This window comes from Ranitomeya imitator, chromosome 7 (genome assembly GCF_032444005.1).
Source record: "Ranitomeya imitator isolate aRanImi1 chromosome 7, aRanImi1.pri, whole genome shotgun sequence".
NCBI lineage: Eukaryota > Metazoa > Chordata > Amphibia > Anura > Dendrobatidae > Ranitomeya > Ranitomeya imitator.
The window spans coordinates 219,015,860-219,021,886 of NC_091288.1; positions in this window are offsets into that span (position 1 = coordinate 219,015,860).

Genomic DNA, 6,027 nt, shown 5'->3' on the forward strand with positions numbered 1-6,027 from the left:
TATGAAGAACATTGCCCCCGATGAGGTTATACACCCTACATGTATTGATGAAGGGGACGGTCCGCCTTGAAACACAATACACAAGAGCGTATACACACGGCTGATCTTTTATCAGACAGCACTCGGCCCAGTGTTATACTATAGGGCTGGGCAGCGCTGTGACTTTTCTTTTTCTATTGCCGATCTGCCATGAGAAAAAAAAGTCACAGCACGGTGCGAGTGGATCTGAAAAAGGGATCATGTGTTCTCAAGTCTATGGGTGCGTGTGATACATCAGACTGCACTCGGATGTCATCTGATCGACAAGCTCAGACGTGGGAGAAAATGGAGAAATCAAGTTCTCCGTCTATTCCACAAATGTGATACAACCGTCTCATCTGAGAGAATCGGATCACACCAAGATAACACTCGGCTCATCTCCGACAGAGTCCGAGTCCAGTGTCACTATCGGCCCGATTCTCTTACATGACAGAATCTACGGCCGTCTGTCGCAGCCTAAAGCTGGTGATACATATGACAGAGTTGTCAGCCGAACATTCGTTTGGCAAACGTAAATATCTACAATAACAAAGCCGGTCTCTTAATTCATAGTGCCTGTGGCTCGGGCAGTGCAAATCAGCTGACAGGTGCCCTTTAAAGGGAATCTGTCAGCAGGTTTTTGCTATGTAATCTGAAGACGGCATGCTGTAGGGGTTAAAACACAGATTTCAGGGATGCCTCTGTATCAAGCTCTGTGATTTTGTGACAGGTGCCCTTTAAAAGAAACACGGGCAATTGAAAGCTAATACATGTTCCCGCCGTCTTTGAATTTAGTCACTTTCACTTTCTAAATTATTATTCTTTATTGGCTTTTGAAAAAAACACCTTAACCCCAGCATAAGACATCTGTGTTCTGCATGTGAAGGACCCTGCAGGCATGGCTGGTAAGTGCTCACAGACCTAGCAATCAAACAGAGCGTACACAATTATTAGAAGAACGTGCAGAATATCTCCAGCCCTATAAGGCTATGTGCACACGTCAGGATTTCTTGCAGAAATTTTCCTGACAAAAAACGGACATTTCTGCCAGAAATCCGCATGCATTTTTTTCATGCGTTTTTGGTGCGTTTTTTCCCAAATCCATAGAATAGCGGGAAAAACGCAGAAAATCCGCAAAATTAATTAGCATGCTGCTTTTTTTTTTTTACCGCGATGCGTTTTTTTTTCGCGGAAACAAAACGCATCATGTGCACAAAACATGCAGAATGCATTCTAAATGATAGGATGCATAATGCATGCGTTTTTAATGAGATTTTATAGCGTTTTTACCGCGAAAAAAACGCGAAAAAAACTGAACGTGTGCACATAGCCTAAGGCTATGTGAACACAGAGGTTTTTTTTTGGAAACGGTGCGCTAACAACACCCTTCCTCCCCCCCTGTAAAATACACTTGACCCTTCCTATTAATTCATATTGTAAAACAATATTAGTCTTCATATGTGCAGTCTTTTGTGCACTTTTTTCCCCCACTTTCGGCTATGAAAAATATCAGGTGGGAACAAAATAAATCCAGGTCACATCTTTGAAGCAGCTCCTGGTAGACTATGCTTCAATCTAGGCATTGTCCAATAAAAAGACTGCAAACAACTCTTCAGGAAAAAAACTTCCATAAGGCTATGTTTCCACAAAGAGTATTTGGTGTGATCTTCAGTTTGCAGATTTTCTGCACCAATGAGCTACATTGAGTAACTTTTGCTTTTCTCATTGCTTTTTTTTTACGTGCATCTTAATCCTGTTTTTTTGTCTCTTTAGTATGTTGTATATTACATTATCCAAAGCGTCAAAAACTCACTGTGAGGACTTATCCTACTGTTTTAGGAAACAAAACAAAAAAACGTGTTTGCGGTTTGTTCTAGAAAACTTACCTAAAGAAAAAAAACCCTCTGTGCACATTTTCTTGTTGACGTCTGAAGTGTTTTGGTAACGTTTATTATGCTCTTTTCAACTATTTTTTTTAGGGATTTTGGGTGATTTTCAGACATTTTTTGATACACATTAAGCAAAGAACAAAATGCTACGATTTTTTTTTAATTGAGAACGCTTAAAGAGATGCCCAGGAGTCTTCCAGGTATTTTTTTTTTAGCCATCCTATTAAAGGGAACCTGTCACCAGGAATAATGCTGTTAACCTGTAGGCTAACAACGTTATTATGCTGCCTGGCGCCTGCACATAGCTGAATGCAGCAGGGAGAAAATTATCTTTAGGGCTCTTTTCTATTTGCGAGAAATACGTCCGTGTCTCGCATGTGAAAACCAAGCTGTGGCGCCACATGACGTGGGAGCGGAGCGTGCGGCCTCATAGCAATACATGGAGCTGCACGCTTCGCTCCCAAGTGCCGACGCCAGAGCTGGGTTTTCACATGCGAGACACGGACGTTTATCTCGCAAGTGGAAAGGAGAACTTATTGTTCCGCCAGCATTCGGTATTTAGTCATGAAGTTGGCGCCGTTTCATTCTCCGCTGTGAGTATACAGAGCAGTGCTGTAACCGTGCCTCCGAGTGACAGCTGGCCGCAATGTAGAGTCATATCTGCAGGTTAACAGCGTTATTCCTGGTGACAGGTTCCCTTTAACTTCTATTGTAAGGATTGGACAGGTTACTTCTCTTAAATGCCTAGTGTCTTTGACAGACTGAATAGTTTAAAGGATGCTCAAAAGCCTGAAAACAAACAGCAAGTATTTTTTTTTTATATATATAAATGAATAGGAAGATACTTTTGTGTCTCTTATGACTGCTTTATCTGGCATTTTTCAAAAGCAGAACCATGGATAAAAAAAAAAAAACAACATAGTGTGAACATGCTCTGTGGGTATGTGCACAATGAATTTTTTTTGTAATAGTTTTTGGAGCTGATTCTCTCAAATTCTTCTCAAAACTGGTTAGAGAACTCTTGAAAACCCTCTTCCAATTTAAGTTCCGTATAGAGGAAATCCAACTTGCTGTTCACACAAGGAGTTCTTGAGCTATTTTTTTGTTCCTGAAAAGGTTTTGAAACAACCATTGTAAATGTAAAAAAAAAAAAAAAATACTACATACTTACATTCCGGTGTCTGTCGCGTCCCCCGGCGTCAGCTTCCCTGCACTGTGTCAGCGCCGGCCGGCCGTAAAGCAGAGCACAGCGGTGATGTCACCGCTCTGCTTTACGGCCGGCGCTTACACAGTGCAGGGAAGCTGACGCCGGGGGACGCGACAGACACCGGAATGTAAGTATGTAGTATTTTTTTTTTTTTTTTACATTTACAATGGTAACCAGGGTAAACATCGGGTTACTAAGCGCGGCCCTGCGCTTAGTAATCCGATGTTTACCCTGGTTACCCGGGGACTTTGGCATCGTTGGTCGCTGGAGAGCTGTCTGTGTGACAGCTCTCCAGCGACGCTGCAGCGATCGGCATCGTTTTCTATATCGCTGCAGCGTCGCTTAATGTGACGGTACCTTTAGGATAAGCAGTCTTAAGGTATGAAGATGCAGTCTGAGATTCTGATTAGACAAATTGTGGATTTCACACTACTTTACACTCCAGTAGACAATGCAGTTAAAGGGGGTGGTTCACTACTAGGACAACCCTTTCTTGATCAAAAATAAAAGCGCTTATAATCACATCCTATGCTGGGGCCGTTACAATGGTATCACCACTCATGGTCCCGGGGCTCTCGTGCAGTTATTGTGACACGTGACCCTGTTTTGCCAAGTATATAAAGGGATCGGATACAGCTTTAAAGAAGGCAATTAATTTTATTACAATAATTACCGTATATACTCAAGTATAAGCCGAGATTTTCAGCCCAAATTTTTGGGCTGAAAGTGCCCCTCTCGGCTTATACTCGAGTCAAGGTGGGTGGCAGGGTCGGCGGGTGAGGGGGTGAGGGCGCTGAGGCATACTTACCGGCTTCCAGCGGTCCTGACGTTCCCCCTGCCGTCCCACGGTCTTCGGTGCTGCAGTTCTTCCTCTATCAGCGGTCACGTGTGACCGCTCATTAGAGAAATGAATAGGCGGCTCCACCTCCCATAGGGGTGGAGCCGCCTATTCATTTCTCTAATCAGCGGTAACGGTGACCGCTGATAGAGGAAGAAGCTGCGGCACCGAAGACAGCTGTCCGGGAGAAGGAGCCGGACGCCAGGACCAGGTAAGTATCGCATAGTCACCTGTCCATGTTCCAGCCGCCGGGCGCCGCTCCATCTTCCCGGCGTCTCTGCGCTCTGACTGTTCAGGTCAGAGGGCGCGATGACGCATATAGTGTGCGCGGCGCCCTTTGCCTGATCAGTCAGTGCAGAGACGCCGGGACGAGACGCCGGGACCGGACGCTGGGAGCTGCAAGCAAGAGAGGTGAGTATGTGTTTTTTTTTTTTTTACTGCAGCAGCAGCAGCAGCGACAATGGCACAGCTTTCTATGGGGAAATATGAACGGTGCAGAGCACTATATGGGGCACAGCTATAGGGCAATAATGAACGGTGCAGAGCACTATATGGGGCACAGCTATAGGGCAATAACTGAACTGTGCAGTGCACTATATGGGGTACAGCTATAGGGCAATAATGAACGGTGCAGAGCACTATATGGGGCAGAGCTATAGGGCAATAATGAACGGTGCAGAGCACTATATGGGGCACAGCTATAGGGCAATACTGAACTGTGCAGTGCACTATATGGGGCACAGCTATAGGGCAATAATGAACGGCGCAGAGCACTATATGGGGCACAGCTATGGGGCAATAATGAACGGTGCAGAGCACTATATGGGGCACAGCTATGGGGCAATAATGAACGGTGCAGAGCACCATATGGGGCACAGCTATAGGGCAATAATGAACGGTGCAGAGCACTATATGGGGCAGCTATAGGGCAATACTGAACTGTGCAGTGCACTATATGGGGCACAGCTATAGGGCAATAATGAACGGCGCAGAGCACTATATGGGGCAGCTATAGGGCAATACTGAACTGTGCAGTGCACTATATGGGGCACAGCTATAGGGCAATAATGAACGGTGCAGAGCACTATATGGGGCACAGCTATAGGGCAATAATGAACGGTGCAGAGCACTATATGGGGCACAGCTATAGGGCAATAATGAACGGTGCAGAGCACTATACAACTGAAGAACCGATATCAAATCTTTGTAGAGGATGAAGATGGCACACCTAAGGATGAAGCAATACCAGCAAGCAAAAAAGAAAAGGGCACACAGCAACAAGTGACAGCAAATAGTACAGCCAAGAAGCAACGAAGAGTGGTGGTGGTGGGAGACTCACTACTGAGAGGCACCGAAGCAGCCATCTGCAGACCGGACATAACTGCAAGAGAAGTATGCTGCCTTCCAGGTGCGATGATCAAGGATGTGACCGATAGGATACCAAAGCTCTTCAGCTCCAAGGACGTCCACCCATTTCTTCTGATACATGTTGGCACCAATGACACGGCAAGGAAGGACCTACCGACAATCTGCAAGGACTTTGAAGAGTTGGGGAAGAAAGTAAAGGAACTGGATGCACAGGTAGTTTTTTCTTCTATCCTTCCAGTAGATGGGCATGGCACCAGGAGATGGAACAGAATCCTTGATGCAAACAACTGGCTAAGACGATGGTGCAGACAACAAGGATTTGGATTCCTGGACCACGGTGTGAATTACTGGTATGATGGACTCCTCGCCAGAGACGGACTACACCTCAACAAACCTGGGAAACACACATTCGCCAGAAGACTCGCTACACTCATCAGGAGGGCGTTAAACTAGAAGAAGAGGGGACGGGAAGAAAAACATTAGACTCGTACAAAGACGACCCAGGAAAACATACTCAGAAGGGAGGTAAGAACATTTCTAAAACAATCCACAGTGAGGAGATTGGAACAAAACAAAATCCTCTAAACTGCATGCTCGCAAAAGCCAGAAGCCTGACAAACAAGATGGAAGAACTAGAAGCAGAAATATCTACAGGTAACTTTGACATAGTGGGAATAACCGAGACATGGTTAGATGAAAGCTATGAC